The sequence below is a fragment of the Coregonus clupeaformis genome, chromosome 16, assembly GCF_020615455.1.
Source record: "Coregonus clupeaformis isolate EN_2021a chromosome 16, ASM2061545v1, whole genome shotgun sequence".
Lineage (NCBI taxonomy): Eukaryota > Metazoa > Chordata > Actinopteri > Salmoniformes > Salmonidae > Coregonus > Coregonus clupeaformis.
This window is the reverse complement of record NC_059207.1, coordinates 35,746,045-35,760,840: the sequence shown is the minus strand read 5'-3', so window position 1 is coordinate 35,760,840 and position 14,796 is coordinate 35,746,045. Positions and strand designations below refer to the sequence as shown.

At 41.9% G+C, this 14,796-nt stretch overlaps 1 long non-coding RNA gene across 1 annotated transcript; it reads left to right on the top strand.

Annotated features, from left to right (window-relative positions):
* The first annotated feature begins 4,543 nt into the window (after positions 1–4,543).
* On the top strand, positions 4,544–6,343 carry LOC121584166. Its single transcript, XR_006003668.2, has 2 exons — positions 4,544–5,213; positions 5,311–6,343. It is a non-coding gene; the product is annotated as an uncharacterized LOC121584166 (long non-coding RNA).
* The last annotated feature ends 8,453 nt before the right edge of the window (positions 6,344–14,796 follow it).

Here is a 14,796-nt window from a genome sequence, read left to right as displayed (position 1 = left end):
CCTCTAATCGAGAGGCGTCGCTGGAGCCGTGTGATAAGGGGTAAGCCCTGTTTGCTAGCTGCTAACAAACAAGTTTGGTTAGGTCAAAGATCTGTGATTAGCTAGGTGCTTATGGAAATTAGCTAGATACCCACCGACTGTAGTTACGTGTACAACGCGCGTTACATTTACATTACATTACTTTTTCGTCATTTAGCAGACGCTCTTATCCAGAGCGACTTACAAATTGGTGCATTCACCTTGATAGCCAGTGGGACAACCACTTTACAATACATATACTTTTTTTCCCCCTTTTTTTGGGGGGGGGTAGAAGGATTACTTTTATCCTATCCCAGGTATTCCTTACAGAGGTGGGGTTTAAAGTGTCTCTGGAAGGTGGTGAGTGACTCCGCTGTCCTGGCGTAGTTCCCCTCACAGCTCCGTAGGCAAGCACCATGGTCTTGTAGCAGACGCGGGCTTCAACTGGAAGCCAGTGGAGTGTGCGGAGGAGCGGGGTGACGTGAGAGAACTTGGGAAGGTTGAACACCAGACGGGCTGCAGCGTTCTGGATGAGTTGTAGGGGTTTAATGGCACAGGCAGGGAGCCCAGCCAACAGCGAGTTGCAGTAATCCAGACGGGAGATGACAAGTGCCTGGATTAGGACCTGTGCCGCTTCCTGTGTAAGGTAGGGTCGTACTCTGCGAATGTTGTAGAGCATGAACCTACAGGATCGGGTCACCACTTTGATGTTCGCGGAGAATGACAGGGTGTTGTCCAGGGTCACGCCAAGGTTCTTTGCACTCTGGGAGGAGGACACAACAGAGTTGTCAACCGTGATGGCGAGATCATGGAGCGGGCAGTCCTTCCCCGGGAGGAAGAGCAGCTCCGTCTTGCCGAGGTTCAGCTTGAGGTGGTGATCCGTCATCCACACTGATATGTCTGTCAGACATGCAGAGATGCGATTCGCCACCTGGTTATCAGAAAGGGGAAAGGAGAAGATGAATTGTGTGTCATCTGCGTAGCAATGATAGGAGAGACCATGTCAGGATATGACAGAGCCAAGTGACTTGGTGTATAGAGAGAATAGGAGAGGGCCTAGAACTGAGCCCTGGGGGACACCAGTGGTGAGAGCACGTGGTGCGGAGACAGATTCTCGCCACGCCACCTGGTAGGAGCGACCTGTGAGGTAGGACGCAATCCAAGAGTGAGCCGCGCCGGAGATGCCCAACTCGGAGAGGGTGGAGAGGAGGATCTGATGGTTCACAGTATCAAAGGCAGCAGATAGGTCTAGAAGGATGAGAGCAGAGGAGTTACCTTCCTTAAAATAAAATAAAACGGCATAGGCTAACAATGACTGTTGTGACAAGTCTTTAGTGAGCTAGCCAGCTACTTTTTAACATGGTGACATGCTAGCTAACGTTAGCCCACCAGGGAAGGGATATTTAGCTAGCTAGTTAACGTTAACTCACAGTTCGTGTAGTCAGACATGCTAGCTAACGTTAGCCCACCAAGGAAGGGGTATTTAGCTAGCTAGTTAACGTTAACTCACAGTTCGTGTAGTCAGACTTGCTAGCTAACGTTAGGTCGGCACCATGGCAAGGATAGTTGGTTAGCTAGCATGTCACCACTTAGAAAAGTCTGACTACACAAACTGTGAGCTAATGTTAACTAGCTAGCTAAACATCGCCTGGTGGGCTAGCTAGTTAGTCACCTTGGTTGGCTAGTTAGCTACATTAGCTAAAGTTGGCTAGCTAGCTCACAGACTTGTGGGCTCAATGTTTTCCCATACAAAACACAAACTGTTTTGTTCCACGAGTGCATCTGTTGTACATGACTAATCAAAATACCTGTGAAGTCAGTTATACAGTGGGGAAAAAATGTATTGTCAGCCACCAATTGTGCAAGTTCTCCCACTTAAAAAGATGAGAGAGGCCTGTAATTTTCATCATAGGTACACGTCAACTATGACAGACAAAATGAGAAAAATAAATCCTGAAAATCACATTGTAGGATTTTTAATGAATTTATTTGCAAATTATGGTGGAAAATAAGTATTTGGTCAATAACAAAAGTTTCTCAATACTTTGTTATATACCCTTTGTTGGCAATGACACAGGTCAAACGTTTTCTGTAAGTCTTCACAAGGTTTTCACACACTGTTGCTGGTATTTTGGCCCATTCCTCCATGCAGATCTCCTCTAGAGCAGTGATGTTTTGGGGCTGTCGCTGGGCAACACGGACTTTCAACTCCCTCCAAAGATTTTCTATGGAGTTGAGATCTGGAGACTGGCTAGGCCACTCCAGGACCTTGAAATGCTTCTTACGAAGCCACTCCTTCGTTGCCCGGGCGGTGTGTTTGGGATCATTGTCATGCTGAAAGACCCAGCCACGTTTCATCTTCAATGCCCTTGCTGATGGAAGGAGGTTTTCACTCAAAATCTCACGATACATGGCCCCATTCATTCTTTCCTTTACACGGATCAGTCGTCCCTTTGCAGAAAAACTAATTGCTCCCACAGTTGATTTCTTCAAACCAAGCTGCTTACCTATTGCAGATTCAGTCTTCCCAGCCTGGTGCAGGTCTACAATTTTGTTTCTGGTGTCCTTTGACAGCTCTTTGGTCTTGGCCATAGTGGAGTTTGGAGTGTGACTGTTTGAGGTTGTGGACAGGTGTCTTTTATACTGATAACAAGTTCAAACATGTGCCATTAATGCAGGTAACGAGTGGAGGACAGAGGAGCCTCTTAAAGAAGAAGTTACAGGTCTGTGAGAGACAGATCTTGCTTGTTTGTAGGTGACCAAATACTTATTTTCCACCATAATTTGCAAATAAATTCAATAAAAATCATACAATGTGATCTTCTGGAGAAAAAAAATCTCAATTTGTCTGTCATAGTTGACGTGTACAAATGATGAAAATTACAGGCCTCTCTCATCTTTTTCAGTGGGAGAACTTGCACAATTGGTGGCTGACTAAATACTTTTTTTCCCCACTGTACGTGTCAGCAGGGATGGAAATGAAGCTAGCCTGAGTGTAGTACTTTTCAGACTGGGCTAGTAGATAATGTGCCAAACTAGCCTGACAGCAGTGAAATGGCTAGTAGAAAATGTGCCAAACTAGCCTGACAGCAGTGAAATGGCTAGTAGAAAATGTGCCAAACTAGCCTGACAGCAGTGAAATGGCTAGTAGAAAATGTGCCAAACTAGCCTGACACAGCAGTGAAATTTTGCCTTTACAAACATTGCATATCACAGATTTAGGACCTGGATGTAGAAATTGTGGTCTGCTGGCCAGTGCCCAAAATCCTTATGTTACATCCCTGCATGTCAGTCCCTTTCAGACGATCGCCCTGTCACTGTTGATCCTCCTCAGTGACCTCATGTCTTGAGAATTAGAATCAGAAGTACAGTCGTATAGCTCATCACAGTACTTCACCTCTTCGGGCAAATAGTATCCTAGACTGTCCTGATCATCTAGTTGAGCATTCCAGATAATTCCTCCATCCCAGCAGAAATGTCCCATCCACATAGTAGGATTTAAGATGCAGATTTCCTAAAGCCCAGTCTATTTTACCATTACTATCGTCAAGTCTGTGTGTTATGGTATTTAAATATAGATGTTACCATTTTAGTAATCAACCTAGTTAGCTAGTAAAAGTAATATTTTTTTGTCTTTCAGACGGCGGACTGGAAACCCAGTGACACTCGGGTCTGCAACTGCCATTTTCTGTTGGTAAAGAGAAATGGCCCTGTATTTACCAGAAAAGGTAGCTCATCTGCCATGGCAGAAGAGGGAGATCCAGACACATCCACCATGGCAGACTATGAAGTTCCAGGCCCCTCGGCTGCTGAAGAATGTAGGAGGCTGCTTTCTGCACAGTTGCAGAATGTTCTCACGAGGTGCATCTCGAGGAAACATTAGCACAGTTGAAGGTTCTACAGGAGAATCAGCTGTATACCTGCAACATGTATTCAGCATCACAGCTGTCTGATAAAGTACTTAGGATGGAAACAGAACTTCCAGACAAAGACATGTTCAACATCGTTGTTGAATACTTGGAACGTTACAAGGACTGCGTTGTCTGCTTTGCCAAGTGGAGGGTCGAGATGCTGTCATTTGAGGATCAAGTGTTTATGGCGCTTATGAAGTTGTCACAGCTACACCAACTTGCACCTGGCTCAACTATTCCATTGTAGTGCAAGCACTGTCAGCAATGTTACCATTACTTTCATTCACGTGATCCACAAGCTTTTCATGAAGACTGTTCCAAGTCGGGAAAATAACCAAACGTGCTTGCCTGCGTCTTTTCAGGGGTCCAACAGAAACTGCAGGATGGTCATTGACTGTACTGACAGAAGTTGCTACTCCAAGTCTGATGGATCTGCAGATTCAAACCTACTGTGTACCGTTCAATGCACTCCTTCAAGCTACTCCTGGGAGTTGCACCTAATGTGGTGATAACATACTGCTTGTGGATCTCTCCTGTAGCTCAGTTGGTAGAGCATGGCGCTTGCAACGCCAGGATTGTGGGTTCGATTCCCACGGGGGGCCAGTATAAAAAAATGTATGCACTCACTAAATGTAAGTCGCTCTGGATAAGAGCGTCTGCTAAATGACTTAAATGTAAATGCAGTGATCTGTATCCAGGATCTGTGTCGGACAAAGCCATTGTCCAGAAGACTGGGTTTGAGAACATCTTCACATCTGGAGACATGATTTTGGCAGACAAAGGCTTCTTGATCCATAGCATGATGCCTGCAGGAGTCACTGTGAACATTCCTCCATTCCTGAACCACGGAAGGTTAACAGAGTGCGATACATCTCACAAAAGAAATGGCGAGAAACAGGATCCATGTTGAGAGGGCAAATGCTTGACTAAAATATTTTAAAATCATGAGATGAATCCCACCTTATCTGCGTTGTTATAGTAATGTGCTGGTGCAGACTTGCAAACCTCCAAGACCCACTCATCAGAGAAGTAGCTGTTGATTGGGAAACAAGAACAAACAATGAGGCATGAGGCTTGAATGTTGAGGGACCACTTGTCACATTGTCCAAGGTGGGTTTATGTTATGATAAACAATGCATTTTCTAGATAAAGGTGGTTTGAAAAAGACCCACCACTGAGTGCATCCCTCAGACCATCTGATGCATGGACATCCTGTGGCAGTGTGGTCAGAGCGCAAGCGTCCAGTTGTGGAGACCACAGCACATCGAGCATGTGGACGAACAGGTCAGTGACTCATCAAATATGATACAATATTGTGTAAAACATTGAATTTGTAGATGCATCGAAATGGACTTTATGTCCCCTATTCCCCATGTTATAGACATGAGGTGTGACATGCAGAACATCAGGCTCACCCCACGAGAAGCAGTGCATTATCAACACCACCCTCAGCAAGGAGATCTGCTGGAAGTGATGTCTCTCCCATCCTGCATTTACCAGAAAAGGAAGCTCCACACAACAAAGGGGGTAAGAAATAATTTAAACATCACAGATATAAATTCCCACTGTGCCCATGATAAAATGCAATGTGAATTGTGTTGTACTACTGAATGAAACTGATTTTGATTGAATTTACGTTAACTACATTAATTTAGTTGGCTGCTTTGAGCAAAACTTGTATGTAATATAACATTCTGGGAGCCTAGTGTGTGTGCTTATGAACTATGTGGAATATTTTTGGACCATTGGCTTCCCTGAAAACAGGTACTGACAGGAGGTGCGACAAGAACGCTTATCCAGTGCAACCCCCCCAAAAAAAAACGATTTGTGCAAAAACTATTTACAAGATGTTTAGATGTTCACTGTTGCAGTGCCAATTTTGGGAGCATGTGGTCCTTGAAAAACTCCTCTAGTCCAGCAATATGAGTCTGCCAGAGTTTGTCACACTAGATGGAGATGGAGGCTTTGGCGGTCCACACAACGAAGAAGCAGGTGTCCCTTCTAGTGATGTGGAGTTGACCTTGGACCTGGTGCCAGTAAGGATGGTCTTCACGGAGACTGTAAGACCCTCCCTCCTTGATATAGAAATCCTTCGACTTCACTGCCTCTTCAATGGGAAGGTCCCTTGCACCATAGGGACACTTGCAGTGGTGCCCACCAGACCATCCAGTGAGGCACCCAGGATCCCAGACCCTGTGACTCAAAGCCCTGACACCGGCACATCCATCCCTGTAGCCATTTGAATGCCTTGATGCCCTCCTCTTCGTTATCTGTGCCCCACTTTACAGACAACACCCCATCCAATGACTGAACACCTTGAAATGCATTTGTTGTAAGAAATGTGCTATATAAATCAAGTTTTATTTGATTGACATTACAGCTGTAGAATATTTAATAAACTAATTTTCACATGAGGACAAGTGCAGTTTTTCCATAAACGTTTAATTGATAACTTGGGATTGTATCACTTGACATATCAATCATATAGTGGGAAGGATCCTATAAATCAAGACTGAATGCATGTAGCACTCTGAATAAATAAATACTGTGCCTGTGAAGATTTGTCTCTGGTCATGAAACTACAATACAAGCTTGATGTCTAAACAAAGTCAATTTTGAATATCAATAGATTTTTTGATTCATTGTCATCAATGACAACATTCTACAACTGAGTTATCACTCATCGAAGTTTGGTATCCGGGGTAATCTGGTTAATGATTATATAATTGATTAAGTGGCTCTTTCCTTGTAGAATGTTGACAGCTGTATAGAACACATTGTATTGCTAAAATGCTCAAACTTAACTTAATAGCTACACTCACCGACACCAGATCAACTTTATCCCCCATGCTGGCCCTGACCAAACTAGTAAATTGCCCCTCACTATAGTGGTCTTCTCATTTTACATTTTACTTCTCCCCTTTTAATGCTCTTATGCTCATCCTTGAAAATGACATAAGGTCTGAAATAGACACCAAAGTTGACATACTGTACAAACAATTATCTAGGCTAAGTAAAACAAAATAATGTTTTTATCTACTGCTCTGCTAACTAGCTAGCTAATCTGTTGTCAGGGGCTATCTTGGACAGAGGAAAGGGAATGCAAATTCATGGATTAGGCACAGAAGGTCTCTGGGCGCTGGTTAAAGTAGCTGACAGTGTCTTGCTAAAGTCTTCTCTGTTGCTAATTAGAATTTGAGTGTAAATTGAAGCAAATATATTGAGAAATCTCACCTTGTCTGAGAGAGAATTACATGGCTAACAAAACATCACGCCAGGGTAGGCCTACACGAAACACAGACCTTATGTGAAGTAGTTCTAAAATTCCAGACGCAAAAATGAATGGGGGGAAAAAAGAATTGGAACCATTTCCGGGTTTTACCACTAGGTTTTATGGGTATTATGATGTGTTCACTGTGCCGGTAAATGGGAGCAAATAAATCATAGTGAGCAGAACAAGCAAGGAGGTGGGCAGAGTTAGTGAGATCCTATTGGCGTGTTTGAGCATTTATTTGTATATTTCCGTTAGGGAACGCCTACTCTGAAGTGATTGTTTGCAATTACTAAATTCGCCCTTGCACTCCTAAACAACGGCATTTTTTTGAAACTCTGGCAAAGGGTAAAGTCTACAAAACGCAGTCCACTCTATGTGTTACAGATTATAGTTTGGAAAACAGAAAACTGTATGGAGATCAAATGTTTCATCAATGAGAAAATAAGCAGAATGTCGGACAAAATCCATCTGGCTCCATCTTCTCCCACTTGCCTGCCACAGGGCTTCCTCTCATCACCATATTTGGTAGTAAGTGGAAACGCCAACCGGATGCTTCACATTTATATATCCGGTGAAATATCTGGCTCATTGTTCGATCTGTGCCTATATGCATTTAGTATTTTCCGAAATAATTTTGAAATAACTTAATTTAGTCTCTAAGCTAATCACCTGCACTTTGACCTTTTAGAGCTGTAATAACTGAAAAACATCTTAAATAACTTTTTACTTAGTATTGTATCTACAACGCTATGAATGTATTCACCAATCACACACATAATATAATGAGGAGTTATACATGTCCCAAGACACGTACACTCCTAGAGGGACTGCTGTCCCCTTTGTGTTTTGTTTTCCTTGCTGGCTGTTTATCTGTATGAATGGCCCATTGCCCATGTCGCTGTCCTTGTCATTCTGCTCTGCTCTCTAATCACTTTATCTGCAGTAAACCGTCCCACCACTTTGTGTCTCTGTCTTTGAGATAAGGTCGTTGGAAATTTCAACAGACTGAATCCATACACACACACTCACATTCTCTTAACCACCATGCTGCTAAAACACACACACACTGCTCACACACACTTTTCTCAAGACAGTACGTACAATCAATGACAACCATCTGATGAGTCGGATGCAAGGGTATATCTGCAGATGGGAGAAGAAAGGAGCTGTGCTGGTACCATGTTACATCAGGGATCCAGTTTCACTGCTGTCCTGGGAAGTTTATGAATCTTCCCTTGTGCAATGATCTGGGCTGATTTAAACCACCTTATCAGCTCCAGCAAATTTGTTAGCCAGTCACGGCATATTGGACCACTGACAATGCCTGTCTTTGTGGTGGAGTTCAATTTTCCCCTGTCTTTAAAGGAAGAAATCTGTTAGTTTTCCAAAGTATGAGTGGGTACCATGAAGAACAGTATGATGGCTTCACGACCACTCTGTGTGGGCCAATCAGATTCATGGGGAGATGGGACAGACAAGCACAGGGCCAAACAGAGGCAAAATGCAGGTATTTTTTAAATCATAAAATAAACTTGAAAAATATTGGTTTTTTTCTGTTCAGACATTACGGGCACATTTCCATTAAACCTTACTTCACTTTAGTCATTATAGATACACTTACCACTTCAAAGCAACATTTATTTCCTCATCATGTGGTCCTCTGTAGCTCAATTGGTAGAGCATGGCGCTTGTAACGCCAGGGTAGTGGGTTCGATCCCAGGGACCACCCATACGTAAAAATGTATGCTCACATGACTGTAAGTCGCTTTGGATAAAAGTGTCTGCTAAATGGCATATTATATTATCATTGATATCACAGGCATAAGTATTAAAAACCTCTAAAAGTCTAAGCCGTTGGGGGGGCAAGAAAGGTTGTCAAAAAATAAATCATAAGGAATAATATTTTGAAGTGTCTGTCCTATATCTAGGAGATATAAGAAAGCTTATTTTTTTGGACACCATTAACCCCTTATTTTTGTTGGCCCAAAACTACCTCCATACTTCCATTCGTTTGTATGGGTTACCTTCAGCCGAATCCCGTGACACTTGTGGCAAAACGGAGAACATCATGTTCATGAGAGTCTCCCCTTTCCATAGAGTGGTCATAATAGTTTGTAAGCCAAATCGTTTGGACGCTACAGACGTTTTTGTGAGAAGACCGATTTTCGGGATGTCTCATGGTCTGACAAACACTGCTGTAGCTCTGCCACCTTCCACCATAGATGCGGAAGGCCGACATAGGCGGATGTGGTGGATTGAGACGAAGCCCATATCTCTAGCTTAAACTGATGGATTTTGATGGGGATTTTTTTATTATGTTACTTAGATTGACGCACAGGTGTGTCAATAGACTCTTAAATAATTTTAAAGACTCTTAAGAAAGCATTGTGGTGTCCCTCTGTTCCCATGCAGTTTCTCTTTCTATAGGATGGCAACAATGGACTCATGGCACTCACTGCAATGTTTACATGCTTTGATGGCTGCATGAGAGTATGTTCATATGTTACAGTGGGGGCTTATGAGCCTCTGTGTGGGAAGGTGCATTGGGACCTCCCACCTTCCAACCCCTCATCTTTGACTTTGGGAAAGCCAGTTTGTCCAGGTGGCAGAGAGACACTCCCTCTGTCTGAGCCTAAAGAAAGATGTGAAGGAAGAGACAGACAAGGAGGACATTGTTTTACTCTACTGCATTTGTAAATCAATGTACCGTGTTCCTCACAGCTCTTGGAAGTGCCGGCGTCACAAGGGCAAGTGGGGTAATAATAGTTCTAACCTTCAGCTATGCCTGTCACCAAGCTCCTTAATCTTGATGGGCATGTTCTTTTACACCATGTTGCCAGAGACACACTGAGAGATACTGTCAGATGCTATCTCCTCTCTTCACATCTAATTACCTGTGTGCTTCAAGGGCCTTGTTCACAAAATATAGCTTGCTAGAGATGAAGGGAGACCACTTCTGTTATTTGAGCACTTGAATGGGGATTTAGTCATCTTTTTTACAGTTATTCTTTCATTCAGAGCATCTGTTTAAATTAACTATCCAGTGTTTCCAGATTTCTATGAAATATTACCTATAATTAATTACAATATGAGTGAAATAGTTTTCCTTCCAAATGTATTTGGTTACCCCAACAACAGAATGGTGTGGGCGTATACTGATTGGTCAGCTGACATCATTCTCTATGAGGAAATAGCAAGCATTTTTGAAACAGTCAGTTTGAGATACAAGTTTGATGTGGGGTTTTTGTGGTGATTTTTCTCAAATGTATGCTTTGGCCACAAATATGAGTATTGGATGAGTCAACAACATTATTTGGGTATGACTTAACAGAATATGATATTTTAAAAGTTATATTTTCACTGGACAGCTACTTTAAATTTCACTTCACATTGGCATAATAATGAGAAGCCATAAGCATCATTCCACCTTAGTTTCTTTGACTCCGTATACCATAGTATCCTTTAGAGTGGATAATCTTGTATCAGTCCCCTGCTGCGTGTGTCTCAACAACATAAGTCATGCTCTCTATGACAATCTCCAGCAAGTGATGCTTGGTTGAATCAACTCTTTTGAATGCATCCAAGCAGTGCAGAGCAAGTCAACTTAACACAGGTGCAGAACCCAGACCTGCCCGTACATGTGCCATGTTTACAGACAGATGAGCACTGCAAGAAATAAACATGAACAAAAACCTCACTTGAATGAATAGCAACCAACTCTAGGGTGAGAAAACTGATGAAAACCGAGCAGCTCCTGTACAGTGAAGCTTTTGACATCTTATTGTTAGACTATGAACACATGCATAGTGAAATGTTATCCTGACCATGTAAGTACTACACTTTTTATAACCCTACAGTTACACAGTATCTGTCAACAGGTCACTATTTATGTTATTATTCATTTTAATAACGGTACATCCATTGAAAATATCATCCATTGCTTTGATTATTCCTTTATGATATGATCCCTATAGTTGATATGGGAGTTACCTGTTGAATACCACTGTATGTAACATGTTAGTTGGGTTGCCTGAGGAGGATCCCCAAGGTCAGTGAGTTATCAGTCTCAGACAGGTTATTGGCGTGGGCGCTTCAAACTTCCAGATAAAGGCTTTGGTTATCTGAACTGGATCAGACTTCTGTTCACACTGGAGTTGTGCTACTGTAAACATGCCCTCCCTCAAATTGTACAGCCCCAGACCATGTCATCTTATCAGCACTGTTTGGAGGATTTTGTCCTCATTTCTCTTTCTGTTTGTCTGGCTACTGTTATAGCTGAAACCTCACTTTGTTGCAATGTTCCTCTGAGGAGAAATAAAACAATTTTGGTCCTTACTCATTCTTTGGTGGGGGATTATTTTTCTAACACAGTAAATAATAATTACTTAAATCTACAGTACAAAATAATATTTAAAATATATTTGATAAATGACATAGATGTCCATTTTCTTTGTGCAATCTCTCCAATCTCCAAATTAATACTTCCCTATTCAATGATAGAGGAAGGGTGCTTCCTCAAATATATTGATAGTCATTCAGTCGATGGCTCTATCAAAAATCTAATGAAATTCGAGTTTGGAAACTCTCATTCTTAAACTCTCCCTGACTTGTAAAAACAATGTGAAATAAGTCAAACCCTTCATTAGGATTAAAGTTAATCCTGTTTATCCATAAACTATTTCACTTCAGTCTGGTTGAGTGTCTCTTAGAGTTCCATCTGAGTTATAACTATTGTGAACAACAACTACCCCACAAGACATGCCACCGGAGGTCTCTTCACAGTCCCCAAGTCAAGAACAGACTATGGGAGGCACACAGTACTACATAGAGCCATGACTACATGGAACTCTATTCCACATCAAGTAACTCATGCCAGCAGTAAAATTAGATTTAAAAAACAGATACAAATACACCTTATGGAACAGCGGGGACTGTGAATCAACACAAACATAGACATATGCATACAAACACACAATAACATACACACTATACACACGTACACATGGATTTTATGTTATAAATATGCGGTAGTAGAGTAGAGGCCTTATGGCACACACTTAATATGTTGTGAAATCTGTTTTGAATGTATTGTATAAGCTTTTAAAATTCATAACTGCCTTAATTTTGCTGGACCCCAGGAAGAGTAGCTGCTGCCTTGGCAGCAGCTGATGGGGTTCCATAATAAATACAAACACACATTTGTATTTATTTATTTTTTATTTCACCTTTATTTAACCAGGTAAACCAGTTGAGAACAAGTTCTCATTTACAACTGCGACCTGGCCAAGATAAAGCAAAGCAGTGCGATAAAAACAACAACACAGAGTTACATATGGGGTAAAACAAAACAAAGTCAAAAATACAACAGAAATACATATATATACAGTGTGTGCAAATGTAGCAAGTTATGGAGGTAAGGCAATAAATAGGCTATAGTGCAAAATAATTACAATTAGTATTAACACTGGAATGATAGATGTGCAAGAGATGATGTGCAAATAGAGATACTGGGGTACAAATGAGCAAAATAAATAACAATATAGGGATGAGGTAGTTGGGCGGGCTAATTTCAGATGGGCTGTTCTTCAGATGGGTATTGTTCTTGAAAATGCTCTCTGATTTTAATGTTGAATTTAATTATATATTTTTTTATGTTTGCATAAAATTGATAGCACCCTCTTGTATCTGAGATGTCAAATCAATACATGCTCTGCTAGAGCGAGGCGGACCTGTGATTATCAGTGGATGGATCATCATCAGCGTGGGTCTATGCTGCAGGTAAATGCTGCTTGGTCTGACTCAGCGTCATGGCCCATTGTTCCTGCCCTCACTTTGAGTGACATGGATGAGAAATCATCTGTCCAGGAGAGCACCAGGAGAGGGGCTTCTGGAGGAGAAAACCACCAACTCAAAACACGTCTGACTCATTTACAATGAATCACAAAAACAGGCCAATGACAATCAAGGTACATTGAGCTAAATTGAGGTGAAGTAGTAGACAACTCCTCCAGACACTGACGCCTCAGGCTTGGGAAAGCGGTGCCTCCTCAGCTGATAAGAGTGAGGCCCTTGCACTTCGGCTATGTGATTGAGTGGGGAGAGGAGGCACTAAATACAAGCCATGGATAATATAAATATGCTTCCAGAGTTTCCTGGAAACAGACAACTGGACCGAGTGCATTCCATGGCTGCCAAAGAGGTCAGTGGGTTGCATTCCATTTTTCTCATTCATGGTACCATCATATCTTACTCTTGCCTACCCTTATGCTACCCTGCCTTTCTCAATGAAAAAATGTCAATAAAGAGATTGCTATTATTAGGTGGCATGACATTGCTGAGATATGGGCCACAATGCAGCTTCCCTGACTGCCATGCAAGAGTCACATGCTCAACTCAACAACCATTTAATTGTGGGCATTCTACCGACAGTTTTACCCCTTATTTGATCCTGAAGGTTATACACTAACTTTCGTTTCCCCCATAGCTCCATATAATAATTAGGTGGATGCTTATATTTGTCCTAATTCACACAAGTACAAGTGTGTATTATATGCATGTGTGAATTGGAAGTGTGTTTTTTGCATATATATCCCAGCTCCCTCTGAGACACCCTCGGAGAGTGCAGTCATGGCTAGGGTCTGCCATTATCAAAGGTGACCCTTGCTCAAGGGCACATCGGCAGATTTTTCACCTTGTTGGCACAGGGATTCAAACTAGCAACCTTTCGGTTAGTGGCCCAACGCTATAACCACTCTAACCGCTAGGCTATCTGCTGCCTCAACGTGTCTATCCCTTGCCTGTCTCACAGTTCTCACAAGCATGCTTGTGGGGGAAACCACTTATCATTTCATGTAGTCACCACAATGAGGAACTGCCTTCAGTAGGGTCAATTAAAGACACCTTGATGTTGAATCGAGCCTCAGTTTAAATGGATGGATAGGGGCTCTTTATCTGTTAAAGAAGCCAAGCATCGTTGTTTAGAGAGAGCCCTCATGTTTTCTGAAGATCCCAGCCAAACCCTTATCTGCTCATGTAATTTGCTAGTATTATCAGAGTTTAACTACAGGTACAACCATTGTTTGCCTCTGGCAACAGTTACTGTAGACCATATTTCAAGCATGAATTCCTGAATGTAAGAATATACATTTCAGTTTAAAGCAACATTCATGGCTCCTCCAGGGAGAGGAGTTTGTCAAGATATTGCCAAGTAAAATTTTAGTCACACCTTATGTCTCCAACCAGCCATGGCCCTTTGCATACATAGTGTTTTAGTGTTTCACTGTTCTTTATCTTCAGCATCTCAGAGCTCAGAATTATGACATTTCTGCTTACACAGAGCAATAAAGTGTTAGCTGTAACTCTGTAAAATGGAAAGAGTAAACTTGAGTAAACGCTGGGTCATTTTCAATAACCATCACTACTCTCAATAGTAATGAGCATATTTGCACTGTTTAAATTATTTGTGAGCTGCATGGGTACAGAACAATTTTGCAAGATTTATATTACTACAGCTGGCAAAAGTTTTCATAGACCTTGACACTACAATTTCCTTAGAATTAATTAAAGTATCAATTTCAAATCAGTCACCCTTTA